Source organism: Amblyomma americanum, chromosome 9, assembly GCF_052857255.1.
Source record: "Amblyomma americanum isolate KBUSLIRL-KWMA chromosome 9, ASM5285725v1, whole genome shotgun sequence".
Lineage (NCBI taxonomy): Eukaryota > Metazoa > Arthropoda > Arachnida > Ixodida > Ixodidae > Amblyomma > Amblyomma americanum.
This window is the reverse complement of record NC_135505.1, coordinates 7,649,469-7,673,092: the sequence shown is the minus strand read 5'-3', so window position 1 is coordinate 7,673,092 and position 23,624 is coordinate 7,649,469.

The following is a 23,624-nucleotide window of genomic DNA, read 5'->3' as shown; positions in this document are numbered from 1 at the left end:
AGCCGATTTTGCTCTGGTCAGAACCACCTGATTAGTGCTGCATAGAGACGATGAGCGAGCATTTCCCCGGGACAGAGCGCTAGCGCTATCCATCTGCGGACGCTCAAGAGCCGATTTTGCTCTGGTCAGAACCACCTGATTAGTGCTGCGTAGAGACGATGAGCGACCAGTTCCCCGGGACAGAGCGCTAGCGCTATCCATCTGCGGACGCTCAAGAGCCGATTTTGCTCTGGTCAGAACCACCTTATTAGTGCTGCGTAGAGACGACGAGCGAGCAGTTCCCCGGGACAGAGCGCTAGCGCTATCCATCTGCGGACGCTCAAGAGCCGATTTTGCTCTGGTCAGAACCACCTGATTAGTGCTGAATAGAGACGATGAGCGAAAAGTTCCCAGAGACAGAGCGCTATCGCTATCCATCTGAGGACGCTCAAGAGCCGATTTTGCTCTGCTCAGAACCACCTGATTAGTGCTGCATAGAGACGATGAGCGAGCAGTTCCTCGGGACAGAGCGCTGGCGCAATCCATCTGCGGACGCTCAAGAGCCGATTTAACTCTGGTCAGAACCACCTGATTAGTGCTGCGTAGAGACGATGAGCGAGCAGTTCCCCAGGACAGAACGCTAGCGCTATCCATCTGCGGACGCTCAAGATCCGATTTTGCTCTGGTCAGAACCACCTTATTAGTGCTGCGAAGAGACGACGAGCGAGCAGTTCCCCGGGACAGAGCGCTAGCGCTATCCATCTGCGGACGCTCAAGAGCCGATTTTGCTGTGGTCAGAACCACCTGAATAGTGCTGCGTAGAGACGATGAGCGAGCAGTTCCCCGGGACGGAGCGCTAGCGCTATCCATCTGCGGACGCTCGAGCCGATTTTGCTCTGGTCAGAACCACCTGATTAGTGCTGCATAGAGACGATGAGCGAGCATTTCCCCGGGACAGAGCGCTAGCGCTATCCATCTGCGGACGCTCAAGAGCCGATTTTGCTATGGTCAGAACCACCTGATTAGTGCTGCGTAGAGACGATGAGCGACCAGTTCCCCGGGACAGAGCGCTAGCGCTATCCATCTGCGGACGCTCAAGAGCCGATTTTGCTCTGGTCAGAACCACCTGATTAGTGCTGCATAGAGACGATGAGCGAGCAGTTCCCCGGGACAGAGCGCTAGCGCTATACATCTGCGGACGCTCAAGAGCCGATTTTGCTGTGGTCAGAACCACCTGATTAGTGCTGCGTAGAGACGATGAGCGAGCAGTTCCCCGGGACAGAGCGCTAGCGCTATCCATCAGCGGACGCTCAAGAGCCGATTTTGCTGTGGTCAGAACCACCTGATTAGTGCTGTGTAGAGACGATGAGCGAGCAGTTCCCCGGGACAAAGCGCTAGCGCTATCCATCTGCGGAAGCTCAAGAGCCGATTTTGCTCTGGTGAGAACCACCTCATTAGTGCTGCGTAGAGACGATGAGCGAGCAGTTCCACGAGACAGAGCGCTAGCGCTATCCATCTGCGGACGCTCAAGAGCCCATTTTGCTCTGGTGAGAACCACCTGATTAGTGCTGCGTAGAGACGACGAGCTAGCAGTTCCCCGGGACAGAGCGCTAGCGCTATCCATCTGCGGACGCTCAAGAGCCGATTTTGCTGTGGTCAGAACCACCTGATTAGTGCTGCGTAGAGACGATGAGCGAGCATTTCCCCGAGACAGAGCGCAAGCGCTATCCGTCTTGGGACGCTCAAGAGCCGATTTTGCTCTGGTCAGAACCACCTTATTAGTGCTGCGAAGAGACGACGAGCGAGCAGTTCCCCGGGACAAAGCGCTAGCGCTATCCATCTGCGGACGCTCAAGAGCCGATTTTGCTGTGGTCAGAACCACCTGATTAGTGCTGTGTAGAGACGATGAGCGAGCAGTTCCCCGGGACAAAGCGCTAGCGCTATCCATCAGCGGACGCTCAAGAGCCGATTTTGCTCTGGTCAGAACCACCTGATTAGTGCTGCATAGAGACGATGAGCGAGCAGTTCCCCGGGACAGAGCGCTAGCGCTATACATCTGCGGACGCTCAAGAGCCGATTTTGCTGTGGTCAGAACCACCTGATTAGTGCTGCGTAGAGACGATGAGCGAGCAGTTCCCCGGGACAGAGCGCTAGCGCTATCCATCAGCGGACGCTCAAGAGCCGATTTTGCTGTGGTCAGAACCACCTGACTAGTGCTGTGTAGAGACGATGAGCGAGCAGTTCCCCGGGACAAAGCGCTAGCGCTATCCATCAGCGGACGCTCAAGAGCCGATTTTGCTCTGGTCAGAACCACCTGATTAGTGCTGTGTAGAGACGATGAGCGAGCAGTTCCCCGGGACAAAGCGCTAGCGCTATCCATCAGCGGACGCTCAAGAGCCGATTTTGCTCTGGTCAGAACCACCTGATTAGTGCTGCATAGAGACGATGAGCGAGCAGTTCCCCGGGACAGAGCGCTAGCGCTATCCATCAGCGGACGCTCAAGAGCCGATTTCGCTGTGGTCAGAACCACCTGATTAGTGCTGTGTAGAGACGACGAGCGAGCAGTTCCCCGGGACAAAGCGCTAGCGCTATCCATCTGCGGACGCTCAAGAGCCGATTTTGCTCTGGTCAGAACCACCTGATTAGTGCTGTGTAGAGACGATGAGCGAGCAGTTCCCCGGGACAAAGCGCTAGCGCTATCCATCAGCGGACGCTCAAGAGCCGATTTTGCTCTGGTCAGAACCACCTGATTAGTGCTGCATAGAGACGATGAGCGAGCAGTTCCCCGGGACAGAGCGCTAGCGCTATACATCTGCGGACGCTCAAGAGCCGATTTTGCTGTGGTCAGAACCACCTGATTAGTGCTGTGTAGAGACGATGAGCGAGCAGTTCCCCGGGACAAAGCGCTAGCGCTATCCATCAGCGGACGCTCAAGAGCCGATTTTGCTGTGGTCAGAACCACCTGATTAGTGCTGTGTAGAGACGATGAGCGAGCAGTTCCCCGGGACAAAGCGCTAGCGCTATCCATCAGCGGACGCTCAAGAGCCGATTTTGCTCTGGTCCGAACCACCTGATTAGTGCTGCATAGAGACGATGAGCGAGCAGTTCCCCGGGACAGAGCGCTAGCGCTATACATCTGCGGACGCTCAAGAGCCGATTTTGCTGTGGTCAGAACCACCTGATTAGTGCTGCGTAGAGACGATGAGCGAGCATTTCCCCGAGACAGAGCGCAAGCGCTATCCGTCTTGGGACGCTCAAGAGCCGATTTTGCTCTGGTCAGAACCACCTTATTAGTGCTGCGAAGAAACGACGAGCGAGCAGTTCCCCGGGACAAAGCGCTAGCGCTATCCATCTGCGGACGCTCAAGAGCCGATTTTGCTGTGGTCAGAACCACCTGATTAGTGCTGTGTAGAGACGACGAGCGAGCAGTTCCCCGGGACAAAGCGCTAGCGCTATCCATCAGCGGACGCTCAAGAGCCGATTTTGCTCTGGTCAGAACCACCTGATTAGTGCTGCATAGAGACGATGAGCGAGCAGTTCCCCGGGACAGAGCGCTAGCGCTATACATCTGCGGACGCTCAAGAGCCGATTTTGCTGTGGTCAGAACCACCTGATTAGTGCTGTGTAGAGACGATGAGCGAGCAGTTCCCCGAGGCAGAGCGCTAGAGCTATCCATCTGCGGACGCTCAAGAGCCGATTTTGCTCTGGTCAGAACCACCTTATTAGTGCTGCGAGGAGAGGACGAGCGAGCAGTTCCCCGGGACAGAGCGCTAGCGCTATCCATCTGCGGACGCTCAAGAGCCGATTTTGCTGTGGTCAGAACCACCTGAATAGTGCTGCGTAGAGACGATGAGCGAGCAGTTCCCCGGGACAAAGCGCTAGCGCTATCCATCTGCGGACGCTCAAGAGCTGATTTTGCTCTGGTCAGAAGCACGTGATTAGTGCTGCATAGAGACGATGAGCAAGCACTTCCGCGGAACAGAGCGCTAGCGCTATCCATCTGCGGACGCTCAAGAGCCGAATTTGCTCTGGTCAGAACCACCTGATTAGTGCTGCGCAGAGACGATGAGCGAGCAGTTCCCCGAGACAGAGCGCTAGCGCTATCCATCTGCGGACGCTCACAGAGCCGAGTTTGCTCTGGTGAGAACCACCTGATTAGTGCTGCGTAGAGACGATGAGCGAGCAGTTCCCCGAGACAGAGCGCTATCCATCTGCGGAAGCTCAAGAGCCGATTTTGCTCTTGTGAGAACCACCTTATTAGTGCTGCGTAGAGACGATGAGCGAGCAGTTCCACGAGACAGAGCGCTAGCGCTATCTATCTGCGGACGCTCAAGAGCCCATTTTGCTCTGGTGAGAACCACCTGATTAGTGCTGCGTAGAGACGATGAGAGAGCAGTTCCTCGAGACAGAGCGCTAGCGCTATCCATCTGCGGACGCTCAAGAGCCGATTTTGCTCTGGTCAGAACCACCTGATTAGTGCTGCGTAGAGACGATGAGCGAGCATTTCCCCGAGACAGAGCGCAAGCGCTATCCATCTTCGGACGCTCAAGAGCCGATTTTGCTCTGGTGAGAACCACCTGATTAGTGCTGTGTAGAGACGATGAGCGAGCAGTTCCCCGAGGCAGAACGCCAGCGCTATCCATCAGCGGACGCTCAAGAGCCGATTTTTCTCTGGTCAGAACCACCTGATTAGTGCTGCTTAGAGACGATGAGCGAGCAGTTCCCCGGGACAGAGCGCTGGCGCTATCCATCTGCGGACACTCAAGAGCCGATTTTGCTCTGGTCGGAACCACCTGATTAGTGTTGCGTAGAGACGATGAGCGAGCAGTTCCCCGGGACAGAGCGCTAGCGCTATCCATCTGCGGACGCTCAAGAGCTGATTTTGCTCTGGTCAGAACCACGTGATTAGTGCTGCATAGAGACGATGAGCAAGCACTTCCCCGGAACAGAGCGCTAGTGCTATCCCTTTTGCGGACGCTCAAGAGCCGAATTTGCTCTGGTCAGAACCACCTGATTAGTGCTGCGCAGAGACGATGAGCGAGCAGTTCCCCGAGACAGCGCGCTAGCGCTATCCATCTGCGGACGCTCAAAGAGCTGAGTTTGCTCTGGTGAGAACCACCTGATTAGTGCTGCGTAGAGCCGATGAGCGAGCAGTTCCCCGAGACAGAGCGCTTTCCATCTGCGGAAGCTCAAGAGCCGGTTTTGCTCTTGTGAGAACCACATGATTAATGCTGCGTAGATACGATGAGCGAACAGTTGCCCGAGGCAGAGCGCTAGCGCTATCCATCTGCGGACGCTCAAGAGCCGATTTTGCTCTGGTGAGAACCACCTGATTATTGCTGCGTAGAGACGGTGAGCGAGCAGTTCCACGAGACAGAGCGCTAGCGCTATCCATCTGCGGACGCTCAAGAGCCCATTTTGCTCTGGTGAGAACCACCTGATTAGTTCTGCGTAGAGACGACGAGCGAGCAGTTCCGCGGGACAGAGCGCTAGCGCTATCCATCTGCGGACGCTCAAGAGCCGATTTTGCTGTGGTCAGAACCACCTGATTAGTGCTGCGTAGAGACGATGAGTGAGCATTTCCCCGAGACAGAGCGCAAGCGCTATCCATCTTGGGACGCTCAAGAGCCGATTTTGTTCTGGTCAGAACCACCTTATTAGTGCTGCGAAGAGACGACGAGCGAGCAGTTCCCCGGGACAGAGCGCTAGCGCTATCCATCTGCGGACACTCAAGAGCCGATTTTGCTGTGGTCAGAACCACCTCATTAGTGCTGTGTAGAGACGATGAGCGAGCAGTTCCCCGAGGCAGAGCGCTGGCGCTATCCATCTGCGGACGCTCAAGAGCCGATTTTGCTCTGGTCATAACCACCTGATTAGTGCTGCATAGAGACGATGAGCGAGCAGTTCCCCGGGACAGAGCGCTGGCGCTATCCATCTGCGGACGCTCAAGAGCCGATTTTGCTCTGGTCAGCACCACCTTATTAGTGCTGCGAAGAGACGACGAGCGAGCAGTTCCCCGGGACAGAGCGCTAGCGCTATTTATCTGCGGACGCTCAAGAGCCGATTTTGCTCTGCTCAAAACCACCTGATTAGTGCTGCGTAGAGACGATGAGCGAGCAGTTCCCCAGGACAGAACGCTAGAGCTATCCATCTGCGGACGCTCAAGAGCCGATTTTGCTCTGGTCAGCACCACCTTATTAGTGCTGCGAAGAGACGACGAGCGAGCAGTTCCCCGGGACAGAGCGCTAGCGCTATTTATCTGCGGACGCTCAAGAGTCGATTTTGCTCTGCTCAGAACCACCTGATTAGTGCTGCGTAGAGACGATGAGCGAGCAGTTCCCCAGGACAGAACGCTAGAGCTATCCATCTGCGGACGCTCAAGAGCCGATTTTGCTCTGGTCAGAACCACCTTATTAGTGCTGCGAAGAGAGGACGAGCGAGCAGTTCCCCGGGACAGAGCGCTAGCGCTATCCATCTGCGGACGCTCAAGAGCTGATTTTGTTGTGGTCAGAACCACCTGAATAGTGCTGCGTAGAGACGATGAGCGAGCAGTTCCCCGGGACAGAGCGCTAGCGCTATCCATCTGCGGACGCTCAAGAGCTGATTTTGCTCTGGTCAGAAGCACGTGATTAGTGCTGCATAGAGACGATGAGCAAGCACTTCCCCGGAACAGAGCGCTAGTGCTATCCATCTGCGGACGCTCAAGAGCCGAATTTGCTCTGGTCAGAACCACCTGATTAGTGCTGCGTAGAGACGATGAGCGAGCATTTCCCCGAGACAGAGCGCAAGCGCTATCCATCTTGGGACGCTCAAGAGCCGATTTTGCTCTGGTCAGAACCACCTTATTAGTGCTGCGAAGAGACGACGAGCGAGCAGTTCCCCGGGACAGAGCACTAGCGCTATCCATCTGCGGACGCTCAAGAGCCGATTTTGCTGTGGTCAGAACCACCTGATTAGTGCTGCGTAGAGACGATGAGCGAGCATTTCCCCGAGACAGAGCGCAAGCGCTATCCATCTTGGGACGCTCAAGAGCCGATTTTGCTCTGGTCAGAACCACCTTATTAGTGCTGCGAAGAGACGACGAGCGAGCAGTTCCCCGGGACAGAGCGCTAGCGCTATCCATCTGCGGACGCTCAAGAGCCGATTTTGCTGTGTTCAGAACCACCTGATTAGTGCTGTGTGGAGACGATGAGCGAGCAGTTCACCGAGGCAGAGCGCTAGCGCTATCCATCAGCGGACGCTCAAGAGCCGATTTTGCTCTGGTCAGAACCACCTGATTAGTGCTGCATAGAGACGATGAGCGAGCAGTTTCCCGGGAGAGAGCGCTAGCGCTATCCATCTGCGGACGCTCAAGAGCCGATTTTGCTCTGGTCAGAACCACCTGATTAGTGCTGCGTAGAGACGATGAGCGAGCAGTTTCCCGGGAGAGAGCGCTAGCGCTATCCATCTGTGGACCCTCAAGAGCCGATTTTGCTCTGGTCAGAACCACCTTATTAGTGCTGCATAGAGACGATGAGCGAGCAGTTTCCCGGGAGAGAGCGCTAGCGCTATCCATCTGTGGACCCTCAAGAGCCGATTTTGCTCTGGTCAGAACCACCTGATTAGTGCTGCGTAGAGACGATGAGCGAGCAGTTTCCCGGGAGAGAGCGCTAGCGCTATCCATCAGCGGACGCTCAAGAGCCGATTTTGCTCTGGTCAGAACCACCTGATTAGTGCTGCGTAGAGACGATGAGCGAGCAGTTTCCCGGGAGAGAGCGCTAGCGCTATCCATCTGCGGACGCTCAAGAGCCGATTTTGCTCTGGTCAGAACCACCTGATTAGTGCTGCGTAGAGACGATGAGCGAGCAGTTTCCCGGGAGAGAGCGCTAGCGCTATCCATCTGTGGACCCTCAAGAGCCGATTTTGCTCTGGTCAGAACCACCTTATTAGTGCTGCATAGAGACGATGAGCGAGCAGTTTCCCGGGAGAGAGCGCTAGCGCTATCCATCTGTGGACCCTCAAGAGCCGATTTTGCTCTGGTCAGAACCACCTGATTAGTGCTGCGTAGAGACGATGAGCGAGCAGTTTCCCGGGAGAGAGCGCTAGCGCTATCCATCAGCGGACGCTCAAGAGCCGATTTTGCTCTGGTCAGAACCACCTGATTAGTGCTGCATAGAGACGATGAGCGAGCAGTTTCCCGGGAGAGAGCGCTAGCGCTATCCATCTGCGGACGCTCAAGAGCCGATTTTGCTCTGGTCAGAACCACCTTATTAGTGCTGCATAGAGACGATGAGCGAGCAGTTTCCCGGGAGAGAGCGCTAGCGCTATCCATCTGTGGACCCTCAAGAGCCGATTTTGCTCTGGTCAGAACCACCTGATTAGTGCTGCGTAGAGACGATGAGCGAGCAGTTCCCCGGGACAGAGCGCTAGCGCTATCCATCTGCGGACGCTCAAGAGCCGATTTTGCTCTGGTCAGAACCACCTGATTAGTGCTGCGTAGAGACGATGAGCGAGCAGTTCCCCGAGAAAGAGCGCTAGCGCTATCCATCTGCGGACGCTCAAGAGCCGATTTTGCTCTGGTCGGAACCACCTGATTAGTGCTGCGTAGAGATTATGAGCGAGCAGTTCCCCTGGACAGAGCGCTAGCGCTATCCATATGCGGATCAAGAGCCGATTTTGCTCTGGTCAGAACCACCTGATTAGTGCTGCATAGAGCCGATGAGCAAGCACTTCCCCGGAACAGAGCGCTAGTGCTATCCCTTTTGCGGACGCTCAAGAGCCGAATTTGCTCTGGTCAGAACCACCTGATTAGTGCTGCGCAGAGACGATGAGCGAGCAGTTCCCCGAGACAGCGCGCTAGCGCTATCCATCTGCGGACGCTCAAAGAGCTGAGTTTGCTCTGGTGAGAACCACCTGATTAGTGCTGCGTAGAGCCGATGAGCGAGGAGTTCCCCGAGACAGAGCGCTTTCCATCTGCGGAAGCTCAAGAGCCGATTTTGCTGTGGTCAGAACCACCTGATTAGTGCTGCGTAGAGACGATGAGCGAGCAGTTCCCCGAGGCAGAGCGCTGGCGCTATCCATCTGCGGACGCTCAAGAGCCGATTTTGCTCTGGTCAGAACCACCTGATTAGTGCTGCATAGAGACGATGAGCGAGCAGTTCCCCGGGACAGAGCGCTGGCGCTATCCATCTGCGGACGCTCAAGAGCCGATTTTGCTCTGGTCAGCACCACCTTATTAGTGCTGCGAAGAGACGACGAGCGAGCAGTTCCCCGGGACAGAGCGCTAGCGCTATTTATCTGCGGACGCTCAAGAGCCGATTTTGCTCTGCTGAGAACCACCTGATTAGTGCTGCGTAGAGACGATGAGCGAGCAGTTCCCCAGGACAGAACGCTAGAGCTATCCATCTGCGGACGCTCAAGAGCCGATTTTGCTCTGGTCAGCACCACCTTATTAGTGCTGCGAAGAGACGACGAGCGAGCAGTTCCCCGGGACAGAGCGCTAGCGCTATTTATCTGCGGACGCTCAAGAGCCGATTTTGCTCTGCTCAGAACCACCTGATTAGTGCTGCGTAGAGACGATGAGCGAGCAGTTCCCCAGGACAGAACGCTAGAGCTATCCATCTGCGGACGCTCAAGAGCCGATTTTGCTCTGGTCAGAACCACCTTATTAGTGCTGCGAAGAGAGGACGAGCGAGCAGTTCCCCGGGACAGAGCGCTAGCGCTATCCATCTGCGGACGCTCAAGAGCCGATTTTGCTGTGGTCAGAACCACCTGAATAGTGCTGCGTAGAGACGATGAGCGAGCAGTTCCCCGGGACAGAGCGCTAGCGCTATCCATCTGAGGACGCTCAAGAGCTGATTTTGCTCTGGTCAGAAGCACGTGATTAGTGCTGCATAGAGACGATGAGCAAGCACTTCCCCGGAACAGAGCGCTAGTGCTATCCATCTGCGGACGCTCAAGAGCCGAATTTGCTCTGGTCAGAACCACCTGATTAGTGCTGCGCAGAGACGATGAGCGAGCAGTTCCCCGAGACAGAGCGCTAGCGCTATCCATCTGCGGACGCTCACAGAGCCGAGTTTGCTCTGGTGAGAACCACCTGATTAGTGCTGCGTAGAGACGATGAGCGAGCATTTCCCCGAGACAGAGCGCAAGCGCTATCCATCTTGGGACGCTCAAGAGCCGATTTTGCTCTGGTCAAAACCACCTTATTAGTGCTGCGAAGAGACGACGAGCGAGCAGTTCCCCGGGACAGAGCACTAGCGCTATCCATCTGCGGACGCTCAAGAGCCGATTTTGCTGTGGTCAGAACCACCTGATTAGTGCTGCGTAGAGACGATGAGCGAGCATTTCCCCGAGACAGAGCGCAAGCGCTATCCATCTTGGGACGCTCAAGAGCCGATTTTGCTCTGGTCAGAACCACCTTATTAGTGCTGCGAAGAGACGACGAGCGAGCAGTTCCCCGGGACAGAGCGCTAGCGCTATCCATCTGCGGACGCTCAAGAGCCGATTTTGCTGTGGTCAGAACCACCTGATTAGTGCTGTGTGGAGACGATGAGCGAGCAGTTCCCCGAGGCAGAGCGCTATCGCTATCCATCAGCGGACGCTCAAGAGCCGATTTTGCTCTGGTCAGAACCACCTGATTAGTGCTGCATAGAGACGATGAGCGAGCAGTTTCCCGGGAGAGAGCGCTGGCGCTATCCATCTGTGGACCCTCAAGAGCCGATTTTGCTCTGGTCAGAACCACCTGATTAGTGCTGCGTAGAGACGATGAGCGAGCAGTTCCCCGGGACAGAGCGCTAGCGCTATCCATCTGCGGACGCTCAAGAGCCGATTTTGCTCTGGTCAGAACCACCTGATTAGTGCTGCGTAGAGACGATGAGCGAGCAGTTCCCCGAGAAAGAGCGCTAGCGCTATCCATCTGCGGACGCTCAAGAGCCGATTTTGCTCTGGTCGGAACCACCTGATTAGTGCTGCGTAGAGATTATGAGCGAGCAGTTCCCCTGGACAGAGCGCTAGCGCTATCCATATGCGGATCAAGAGCCGATTTTGCTCTGGTCAGAACCACCTGATTAGTGCTGAATAGAGACGATGAGCGAAAAGTTCCCAGAGAGAGAGCGCTGGCGCTATCCATCTGCGGACGCTCAAGAGCCGATTTTGCTCTGGTCAGAACCACCTGATTAGTGCTGCGTAGAGACGATGAGCGAGCAGTTCCCCAGGACAGAACGCTGGCGCTACCCATCTGCGGACGCTCAAGAGCCGATTTTGCTCTGGTCAGAACCACCTGATTAGTGCTGCGTAGAGACGATGAGCGACCAGTTCCCCGGGACAGAGCGCTAGCGCTATCCATCTGTGGACGCTCAAGAGCTGATTTTGCTCTGGTCACAACCACGTGATTAGTGCTGCATAGAGACGATGAGCAAGCACTTCCCCGGAACAGAGCGCTAGTGCTATTCATCTGCGGACGCTCAAGAGCCGAATTTGCTCTGGTTAGAACCACCTGATTAGTGCTGCGCAGAGACGACGAGCGAGCAGTTCCCCGGGACAGAGCGCTAGCGCTATTTATCTGCGGACGCTCAAGAGCCGATTTTGCTCTGCTCAGAACCACCTGATTAGCGCTGCGTAGAGACGATGAGCGAGCAGTTCCCCAGGACAGAACGCTAGAGCTATCCATCTGCGGACGCTCAAGAGCCGATTTTGCTCTGGTCAGAACCACCTTATTAGTGCTGCGAAGAGAGGACGAGCGAGCAGTTCCCCGGGACAGAGCGCTAGCGCTATCCATCTGCGGACGCTCAAGAGCCGATTTTGCTGTGGTCAGAACCACCTGATTATTGCTGCGTAGAGACGATGAGCGAGCATTTCCCCGAGACAGAGCGCAAGCGCTATCCATCTTGGGACGCTCAAGAGCCGATTTTGCTCTGGTCAGAACCACCTTATTAGTGCTGCGAAGAGACGACGAGCGAGCAGTTCCCCGGGACAGAGCACTAGCGCTATCCATCTGCGGACGCTCAAGAGCCGATTTTGCTGTGGTCAGAACCACCTGATTAGTGCTGCGTAGAGACGATGAGCGAGCATTTCCCCGAGACAGAGCGCAAGCGCTATCCATCTTGGGACGCTCAAGAGCCGATTTTGCTCTGGTCAGAACCACCTTATTAGTGCTGCGAAGAGACGACGAGCGAGCAGTTCCCCGGGACAGAGCGCTAGCGCTATCCATCTGCGGACGCTCAAGAGCCGATTTTGCTGTGGTCAGAACAACCTGATTAGTGCTGTGTGGAGACGATGAGCGAGCAGTTCCCCGAGGCAGAGCGCTATCGCTATCCATCAGCGGACGCTCAAGAGCCGATTTTGCTCTGGTCAGAACCACCTGATTAGTGCTGCATAGAGACGATGAGCGAGCAGTTTCCCGGGAGAGAGCGCTGGCGCTATCCATCTGTGGACCCTCAAGAGCCGATTTTGCTCTGGTCAGAACCACCTCATTAGTGCTGCGTAGAGACGATGAGCGAGCAGTTCCCCGGGACAGAGCGCTAGCGCTATCCATCTGCGGACGCTCAAGAGCCGAATTTGCTCTGGTCAGAACCACCTGATTAGTGCTGCGCAGAGACGATGAGCGAGCAGTTCCCCGAGAAAGAGCGCTAGCGCTATCCATCTGCGGACGCTCAAGAGCCGATTTTGCTCTGGTCGGAACCACCTGATTAGTGCTGCGTAGAGATTATGAGCGAGCAGTTCCCCTGGACAGAGCGCTAGCGCTATCCATATGCGGATCAAGAGCCGATTTTGCTCTGGTCAGAACCACCTGATTAGTGCTGAATAGAGACGATGAGCGAAAAGTTCCCAGAGAGAGAGCGCTGGCGCTATCCATCTGCGGACGCTCAAGAGCCGATTTTGCTCTGGTCAGAACCACCTGATTAGTGCTGCGTAGAGACGATGAGCGACCAGTTCCCCGGGACAGAGCGCTAGCGCTATCCATCTGTGGACGCTCAAGAGCTGATTTTGCTCTGGTCACAACCACGTGATTAGTGCTGCATAGAGACGATGAGCAAGCACTTCCCCGGAACAGAGCGCTAGTGCTATTCATCTGCGGACGCTCAAGAGCCGAATTTGCTCTGGTTAGAACCACCTGATTAGTGCTGCGCAGAGACGATGAGCGAGCAGTTCCCCGAGGCAGAGCGCTAGCGCTATCCATCTGCGGACGCTCACAGAGCCGAGTTTGCTCTGGTGAGAAGCACCTGATTAGTGCTGCGTAGAGCCGATGAGCGAGCAGTTCCCCGAGACAGAGCGCTATCCATCTGCGGAAGCTCAAGAGCCGATTTTGCTCTTGTGAGAACCACATGATTAGTGCTGCGTAGATACGATGAGCGAGCAGTTGCCCGAGGCAGAGCGCTAGCGCTATCCATCTGCGGACGCTCAAGAGCCTATTTTGCTCTGGTAAAAACCACCTGATTAGTGCTGCGTAGAGACGATGAGCGAGCAGTTCCTCGAGACAGAGCGCTAGCGCTATACATCTGCGGACGCTCAAGAGCCGATTTTGCTCTGGTCAGAACCACCTGATTAGTGCTGCTTAGAGACGATGAGCGAGCAGTTCCCCAGGACAGAGCGCAAGCGCTATCCATCTTGGGACGCTCAAGAGCCGATTTTGCTCTGGTCAGAACCACCTTATTAGTGCTGCGAAGAGACGACGAGCGAGCAGTTCCCCGGGACAGAGCACTAGCGCTATCCATCTGCGGACGCTCAAGAGCCGATTTTGCTGTGGTCAGAACCACCTGATTAGTGCTGCGTAGAGACGATGAGCGAGCATTTCCCCGAGACAGAGCGCAAGCGCTATCCATCTTGGGACGCTCAAGAGCCGATTTTGCTCTGGTCAGAACCACCTTATTAGTGCTGCGAAGAGACGACGAGCGAGCAGTTCCCCGGGACAGAGCGCTAGCGCTATCCATCTGCGGACGCTCAAGAGCCGATTTTGCTGTGGTCAGAACAACCTGATTAGTGCTGTGTGGAGACGATGAGCGAGCAGTTCCCCGAGGCAGAGCGCTATCGCTATCTATCAGCGGACGCTCAAGAGCCGATTTTGCTCTGGTCAGAACCACCTGATTAGTGCTGCATAGAGACGATGAGCGAGCAGTTTCCCGGGAGAGAGCGCTGGCGCTATCCATCTGTGGACCCTCAAGAGCCGATTTTGCTCTGGTCAGAACCACCTGATTAGTGCTGCGTAGAGACGATGAGCGAGCAGTTCCCCGGGACAGAGCGCTAGCGCTATCCATCTGCGGACGCTCAAGAGCCGAATTTGCTCTGGTCAGAACCACCTGATTAGTGCTGCGCAGAGACGATGAGCGAGCAGTTCCCCGAGAAAGAGCGCTAGCGCTATCCATCTGCGGACGCTCAAGAGCCGATTTTGCTCTGGTCGGAACCACCTGATTAGTGCTGCGTAGAGATTATGAGCGAGCAGTTCCCCTGGACAGAGCGCTAGCGCTATCCATATGCGGATCAAGAGCCGATTTTGCTCTGGTCAGAACCACCTGATTAGTGCTGAATAGAGACGATGAGCGAAAAGTTCCCAGAGAGAGAGCGCTGGCGCTATCCATCTGCGGACGCTCAAGAGCCGATTTTGCTCTGGTCAGAACCACCTGATTAGTGCTGCGTAGAGACGATGAGCGACCAGTTCCCCGGGACAGAGCGCTAGCGCTATCCATCTGTGGACGCTCAAGAGCTGATTTTGCTCTGGTCACAACCACGTGATTAGTGCTGCATAGAGACGATGAGCAAGCACTTCCCCGGAACAGAGCGCTAGTGCTATTCATCTGCGGACGCTCAAGAGCCGAATTTGCTCTGGTTAGAACCACCTGATTAGTGCTGCGCAGAGACGATGAGCGAGCAGTTCCCCGAGGCAGAGCGCTAGCGCTATCCATCTGCGGACGCTCACAGAGCCGAGTTTGCTCTGGTGAGAACCACCTGATTAGTGCTGCGTAGAGCCGATGAGCGAGCAGTTCCCCGAGACAGAGCGCTAGCGCTATCAATCTGCGGACGCTCAAGAGCCGATTTTGCTCTGGTCAAAACCACCTGATTAGTGCTGCGTAGAGACGATGAGCGAGCATTTCCCCGAGACAGAGCGCAAGCGCCATCCATCTTCGGACACTCAAGAGCCGATTTTGCTCTGGTGACAACCACCTGATTAGTGCTGTGTAGAGACGATGAGCGAGCAGTTCCCCGAGGCAGAACGCTAGCGCTATCCATCAGCGGACGCTCAAGAGCCGATTTTGCTCTGGTCAGAACCACCTGATTAGTGCTGAATAGAGACGATGAGCGAAAAGTTCCCAGAGACAGAGCGCTATCGCTATCCATCTGAGGACGCTCAAGAGCCGATTTTGCTCTGCTCAGAACCACCTGATTAGTGCTGCATAGAGACGATGAGCGAGCAGTTCCTCGGGACAGAGCGCTGGCGCTATCCATCTGCGGACGCTCAAGAGCTGATTTTGCTCTGGTCAGAACCACGTGATTAGTGCTGCATAGAGACGATGAGCAAGCACTTCCCCGGAACAGAGCGCAAGTGCTATCCCTTTTGCGGACGCTCAAGAGCCGAATTTGCTCTGGTCAGAACCACCTGATTAGTGCTGCGCAGAGACGATGAGCGAGCAGTTCCCCGAGACAGTGCGCTAGCGCTATCCATCTGCGGACGCTCACAGAGCCGAGTTTGCTCTGGTGAGAACCACCTGATTAGTGCTGCGTAGAGACGATGAGCGAGCAGTTCCCCGAGACAGAGCGCTTTCCATCTGCGGAAGCTCAAGAGCCGATTTTGCTCTTGTGAGAACCACATGATTAATGCTGCGTAGATGCGATGAGCGAACAGTTGCCCGTGGCAGAGCGCTAGCGCTATCCATCTGCGGACGCTCAAGAGCCCATTTTGCTCTGGTGAGAACCACCTGATTAGTGCTGCGTAGAGACGATGAGCGAGCAGTTCCACGAGACAGAGCGCTAGCGCTATCCATCAGCGGAAGCTCAAGAGCCGACTTTGCTCTTGTCAGAACCACCTGATTAGTGCTGCGCAGAGACGATGAGCGAGCAGTTCCCCGAGACAGAGCGCTAGCGCTATCCATCTGCGGACGCTCAAGAGCCGATTTTGCTCTGGTGAGAACTACCTGATTAGTGCTGCGTAGAGACGATGAGCGAGCAGTTCCCCGAGACAGAGCGCTAGCGCTATCAATCTGCGGACGCTCAAGAGCCGATTTTGCTCTGGTCAAAACCACCTGATTAGTGCTGCGTAGAGACGATGAGCGAGCATTTCCCCGAGACAGAGCGCAAGCGCTATCCATCTTCGGACACTCAAGAGCCGATTTTGCTCTGGTGAGAACCACCTGATTAGTGCTGTGTAGAGACGATGACCGAGCAGTTCCCCGAGGCAGAACGCTAGCGCTATCCATCAGCGGACGCTCAAGAGCCGATTTTGCTCTGGTCAGAACCACCTGATTAGTGCTGAATAGAGACGATGAGCGAAAAGTTCCCAGAGACAGAGCGCTATCGCTATCCATCTGAGGACGCTCAAGAGCCGATTTTGCTCTGCTCAGAACCACCTGATTAGTGCTGCATAGAGACGATGAGCGAGCAGTTCCTCGGGACAGAGCGCTGGCGCTATCCATCTGCGGACGCTCAAGAGCCGATTTTGTTCTGGTCAGAACCACCTTATTAGTGCTGTGAAGAGACGACGAGCGAGCAGTTCCCCGGGACAGAGCGCTAGCGCTATCCATCTGCGGACGCTCAAGAGCCGATTTTGCTGTGGTCAGAACCACCTGATTAGTGCTGTGTAGAGACGATGAGCGAGCAGTTCCCCGAGGCAGAGCGCTGGCGCTATCCATCTGCGGACGCTCAAGAGCCGATTTTGCTCTGGTCAGAACCACCTGATTAGTGCTGCATAGAGACGATGAGCGAGCAGTTCCCCGGGACAGAGCGCTGGCGCTATCCATCTGCGGACGCTCAAGAGCCGATTTTGCTCTGGTCAGCACCACCTTATTAGTGCTGCGAAGAGACGACGAGCGAGCAGTTCCCCGGGACAGAGCGCTAGCGCTATTTATCTGCGGACGCTCAAGAGCCGATTTTGCTCTGCTCAGAACCACCTGATTAGTGCTGCGTAGAGACGATGAGCGAGCAGTTCCCCAGGACAGAACGCTAGAGCTATCCATCTGCGGACGCTCAAGAGCCGATTTTGCTCTGGTCAGCACCACCTTATTAGTGCTGCGAAGAGACGATGAGCGAGCAGTTCCCCGGGACAGAGCGCTAGCGCTATTTATCTGCGGACGCTCAAGAGCCGATTTTGCTCTGCTCAGAACCACCTGATTAGTGCTGCGTAGAGACGATGAGCGAGCAGTTCCCCAGGACAGAACGCTAGAGCTATCCATCTGCGGACGCTCAAGAGCCGATTTTGCTCTGGTCAGAACCACCTTATTAGTGCTGCGAAGAGAGGACGAGCGAGCAGTTCCCCGGGACAGAGCGCTAGCGCTATCCATCTGCGGACGCTCAAGAGCCGATTTTGCTGTGGTCAGAACCACCTGAATAGTGCTGCGTAGAGACGATGAGCGAGCAGTTCCCCGGGACAGAGCGCTAGCGCTATCCATCTGCGGACGCTCAAGAGCTGATTTTGCTCTGGTCAGAAGCACGTGATTAGTGCTGCATAGAGACGATGAGCAAGCACTTCCCCGGAACAGAGCGCTAGTGCTATCCATCTGCGGACGCTCAAGAGCCGAATTTGCTCTGGTCAGAACCACCTGATTAGTGCTGCGCAGAGACGATGAGCGAGCAGTTCCCCGAGACAGAGCGCTAGCGCTATCCATCTGCGGACGCTCAAAGAGCCGAGTTTGCTCTGGTGAGAACCACCTGATTAGTGCTGCGTAGAGACGATGAGCGAGCATTTCCCCGAGACAGAGCGCAAGCGCTATCCATCTTGGGACGCTCAAGAGCCGATTTTGCTCTGGTCAGAACCACCTTATTAGTGCTGCGAAGAGACGACGAGCGAGCAGTTCCCCGGGACAGAGCACTAGCGCTATCCATCTGCGGACGCTCAAGAGCCGATTTTGCTGTGGTCAGAACCACCTGATTAGTGCTGCGTAGAGACGATGAGCGAGCATTTCCCCGAGACAGAGCGCAAGCGCTATCCATCTTGGGACGCTCAAGAGCCGATTTTGCTCTGGTCAGAACCACCTTATTAGTGCTGCGAAGAGACGACGAGCGAGCAGTTCCCCGGGACAGAGCGCTAGCGCTATCCATCTGCGGACGCTCAAGAGCCGATTTTGCTGTGGTCAGAACCACCTGATTAGTGCTGTGTGGAGACGATGAGCGAGCAGTTCCCCGAGGCAGAGCGCTAGCGCTATCCATCAGCGGACGCTCAAGAGCCGATTTTGCTCTGGTCAGAACCACCTGATTAGTGCTGCATAGAGACGATGAGCGAGCAGTTTCCCGGGAGAGAGCGCTGGCGCTATCCATCTGTGGACCCTCAAGAGCCGATTTTGCTCTGGTCAGAACCACCTGATTAGTGCTGCGTAGAGACGATGAGCGAGCAGTTCCCCGGGACAGAGCGCTAGCGCTATCCATCTGCGGACGCTCAAGAGCCGATTTTGCTCTGGTCAGAACCACCTGATTAGTGCTGCGTAGAGACGATGAGCGAGCAGTTCCCCGAGAAAGAGCGCTAGCGCTATCCATCTGCGGACGCTCAAGAGCCGATTTTGCTCTGGTCGGAACCACCTGATTAGTGCTGCGTAGAGATTATGAGCGAGCAGTTCCCCTGGACAGAGCGCTAGCGCTATCCATATGCGGATCAAGAGCCGATTTTGCTCTGGTAAAAACCACCTGATTAGTGCTGCGTAGAGACGATGAGCGAGCAGTTCCACGAGACAGAGCGCTAGCGCTATCCATCTGCGGAAGCTCAAGAGCCGACTTTGCTCTTGTCAGAACCACCTGATTAGTGCTGCGCAGCGACGATGAGCGAGCAGTTCCCCGAGACAGAGCGCTAGCGCTATCCATCTGCGGACGCTCAAGAGCCGATTTTGCTCTGGTGAGAACTACCTGATTAGTGCTGCGTAGAGACGATGAGCGAGCAGTTCCCCGAGACAGAGCGCTAGCGCTATCAATCTGCGGACGCTCAAGAGCCGATTTTGCTCTGGTCAAAACCACCTGATTAGTGCTGCGTAGAGACGATGAGCGAGCATTTCCCCGAGACAGAGCGCAAGCGCTATCCATCTTCGGACACTCAAGAGCCGATTTTGCTCTGGTGAGAACCAACTGATTAGTGCTGTGTAGAGACGATGAGCGAGCAGTTCCCCGAGGCAGAACGCTAGCGCTATCCATCAGCCGACGCTCAAGAGCCGATTTTGCTCTGGTCAGAACCACCTGATTAGTGCTGAATAGAGACGATGAGCGAAAAGTTCCCAGAGACAGAGCGCTATCGCTATCCATCTGAGGACGCTCAAGAGCCGATTTTGCTCTGCTCAGAACCACCTGATTAGTGCTGCATAGAGACGATGAGCGAGCAGTTCCTCGGGACAGAGCGCTGGCGCTATCCATCTGCGGACGCTCAAGAGCCGATTTTGTTCTGGTCAGAACCACCTTATTAGTGCTGCGAAGAGACGACGAGCGAGCAGTTCCCCGGGACAGAGCGCTAGCGCTATCCATCTGCGGACGCTCAAGAGCCGATTTTGCTGTGGTCAGAACCACCTGATTAGTGCTGTGTAGAGACGATGAGCGAGCAGTTCCCCGAGGCAGAGCGCTGGCGCTATCCATCTGCGGACGCTCAAGAGCCGATTTTGCTCTGGTCAAAACCACCTGATTAGTGCTGCGTAGAGACGATGAGCGAGCATTTCCCCGAGACAGAGCGCAAGCGCTATCCATCTTCGGACACTCAAGAGCCGATTTTGCTCTGGTGAGAACCACCTGATTAGTGCTGTGTAGAGACGATGAGCGAGCAGTTCCCCGAGGCAGAACGCTAGCGCTATCCATCAGCGGACGCTCAAGAGCCGATTTTGCTGTGGTCAGAACCACCTGATTAGTGCTGAATAGAGACGATGAGCGAAAAGTTCCCAGAGACAGAGCGCTATCGCTATCCATCTGAGGACGCTCAAGAGCCGATTTTGCTCTGCTCAGAACCACCTGATTAGTGCTGCATAGAGACGATGAGCGAGCAGTTCCTCGGGACAGAGCGCTGGCGCTATCCATCTGCGGACGCTCAAGAGCCGATTTTGTTCTGGTCAGAACCACCTTATTAGTGCTGCGAAGAGACGACGAGCGAGCAGTTCCCCGGGACAGAGCGCTAGCGCTATCCATCTGCGGACGCTCAAGAGCCGATTTTGCTGTGGTCAGAACCACCTGAATAGTGCTGCGTAGAGACGATGAGCGAGCAGTTCCCCGGGACGGAGCGCTATCGCTATCCATCTGAGGACGCTCAAGAGCCGATTTTGCTCTGCTCAGAACCACCTGATTAGTGCTGCATAGAGACGATGAGCGAGCAGTTCCTCGGGACAGAGCGCTGGCGCTATCCATCTGCGGACGCTCAAGAGCCGATTTTGCTCTGGTCAGAACCACCTGATTAGTGCTGCGTAGAGACGATGAGCGAGCAGTTCCCCAGGACAGAACGCTAGCGCTATCCATCTGCAGACGCTCAAGCGCCGATTTTGCTCTGGTCAGAACCACCTTATTAGTGCTGCGAAGAGACGACGAGCGAGCAGTTCCCCGGGACAGAGCGCTAGCGCTATCCATCTGCGGACGCTCAAGAGCCGATTTTGCTGTGGTCAGAACCACCTGAATAGTGCTGCGTAGAGACGATGAGCGAGCAGTTCCCCGGGACGGAGCGCTAGCGCTATCCATCTGCGGACGCTCGAGCCGATTTTGCTCTGGTCAGAACCACCTGATTAGTGCTGCATAGAGACGATGAGTGAGCATTTCCCCGGGACAGAGCGCTAGCGCTATCCATCTGCGGACGCTCAAGAGCCCATTTTGCTCTGGTGAGAACCACCTGATTAGTACTGCGTAGAGACGATGAGCGAGCAGTTCCCCGAGACAGAGCGCTATCAATCTGCGGACGCTCAAGAGCCGATTTTGCTCTGGTCAAAACCACCTGATTTGTGCTGCGTAGAGACAATGAGCGAGCATTTCCCCGAGACAGAGCGCAAGCGCTATCCATCTTCGGACACTCAAGAGCCGATTTTGCTCTGGTGAGAACCACCTGATTAGTGCTGTGTAGAGACGATGAGCGAGCAGTTCCCCGAGGCAGAACGCTAGCGCTATCCATCAGCGGACGCTCAAGAGCCGATTTTGCTCTGGTCAGAACCACCTGATTAGTGCTGAATAGAGACGATGAGCGAAAAGTTCCCAGAGACAGAGCGCTATCGCTATCCATCTGAGGACGCTCAAGAGCCGATTTTGCTCTGCTCAGAACCACCTGATTAGTGCTGCATAGAGACGATGAGCGAGCAGTTCCTCGGGACAGAGCGCTGGCGCTATCCATCTGCGGACGCTCAAGAGCCGATTTTGCTCTGGTCAGAACCACCTGATTAGTGCTGCGTAGAGACGATGAGCGAGCAGTTCCCCAGGACAGAACGCTAGCGCTATCCATCTGCAGACGCTCAAGAGCCGATTTTGCTCTGGTCAGAACCACCTTATTAGTGCTGCGAAGAGACGACGAGCGAGCAGTTCCCCGGGACAGAGCGCTAGCGCTATCCATCTGCGGACGCTCAAGAGCCGATTTTGCTCTGGTCAGAACCACCTGATTAGTGCTGAATACAGACGATGAGCGAAAAGTTCTCAGAGACAGAGCGCTATCGCTATCCATCTGAGGACGCTCAAGAGCCGATTTTGCTCTGCTCAGAACCACCTGATTAGTGCTGCATAGAGACGATGAGAAAACAGTTCCTCGGGACAGAGCGCTGGCGCAATCCATCTGCGGACGCTCAAGAGCCGATTTTCCTCTGGTCAGAACCACCTGATTAGTGCTGCGTAGAGACGATGAGCGAGCAGTTCCCCAGGACAGAACGCTAGCGCTATCCATCTGCGGACGCTCAAGATCCGATTTTGCTCTGGTCAGAACCACCTTATTAGTGCTGCGAAGAGACGACGAGCGAGCAGTTCCCCGGGACAGAGCGCTAGCGCTATCCATCTGCGGACGCTCAAGAGCCGATTTTGCTGTGGTCAGAACCGCCTGAATAGTGCTGCGTAGAGACGATGAGCGAGCAGTTCCCCGGGACAGAGCGCTAGCGCTATCCATCTGCGGACGCTCGAGCCGATTTTGCTCTGGTCAGAACCACCTGATTAGTTCTGCATAGAGACGATGAGCGAGCATTTCCCCGGGACAGAGCGCTAGCGCTATCCATCTGCGGACGCTCAAGAGCCGATTTTGCTCTGGTCAGAACCACCTGATTAGTGCTGCGTAGAGACGATGAGCGACCAGTTCCCCGGGATAGAGCGCTAGCGCTATCCATCTGCGGACGCTCAAGAGCTGATTTTGCTCTGGTCAGTACCACGTGATTAGTGCTGCATAGAGACGATGAGCAAGCACTTCCCCGGAACAGAGCGCTAGTGCTATCCATCTGCGGACGCTCAAGAGCCGAATTTGCTCTGGTCAGAACCACCTGATTAGTGCTGCGCAGAGACGATGAGCGAGCAGTTCCCCGAGACAGAGCGCTAGCGCTATCCATCTGCGGACGCTCACAGAGCCGAGTTTGCTCTGGTGAGAACAACCTGATTAGTGCTGCGTAGAGACGATGAGCGAGCAGTTCCCCGAGACAGAGCGCTATCCATCTGCGGAAGCTCAAGAGCCGATTTTGCTCTTGTGAGAACCACATGATTAGTGCTGCGTAGATACGATGAGCGAGCAGTTGCCCGAGGCAGAGCGCTAGCGCTATCTATCTGCGGACGCTCAAGAGCCCATTTTGCTCTGGTGAGAACCACCTGATTAGTGCTGCGTAGAGACGATGAGCGAGCAGTTCCACGAGACAGAGCGCTAGCGCTATCCATCTGCGGAAGCTCAAGAGCCGATTTAGCTCTTGTCAGAACCACCTGATTAGTGCTGCGCAGACACGATGAGCGAGCAGTTCCCCGAGACAGAGCGCTAGCGCTATCCATCTGCGGACGCTCAAGAGCCGATTTTGCTCTGGTGAGAGCCACCTGATTAGTGCTGCGTAGAGACGATGAGCGAGCAGTTCCACGAGACAGAGCGCTAGCGCTATCCATCTGCGGACGCTCAAGAGCCCATTTTGCTCTGGTGAGAACCACCTGATTAGTGCTGCGTAGAGACGATGAGCGAGCAGTTCCCCGAGACAGAACGCTAGCGCTATCCATCAGCGGACGCTCAAGAGCCGATTTTGCTCTGGTCAGAACCACCTGATTAGTGCTGCATAGAGACGATGAGCGAGCAATTCCCCGGGACAGAGCGCTGGCGCTATCCATCTGCGGACGCTCAAGAGCCGATTTTGCTCTGGTCAGAACCACCTGATTAGTGCTGCGTAGAGACGATGAGCGAGCAGTGCCCCGGGACAGAGCGCTAGCGCTATGCATCTGCGGACGCTCAAGAGCTGATTTTGCTCTGGTCAGAACCACGTGATTAGTGCTGCATAGAGACGATGAGCAAGCACTTCCCCGGAACAGAGCGCTAGTGCTATCCATCTGCGGACGCTCAAGAGCCGAATTTGCTCTGGTCAGAA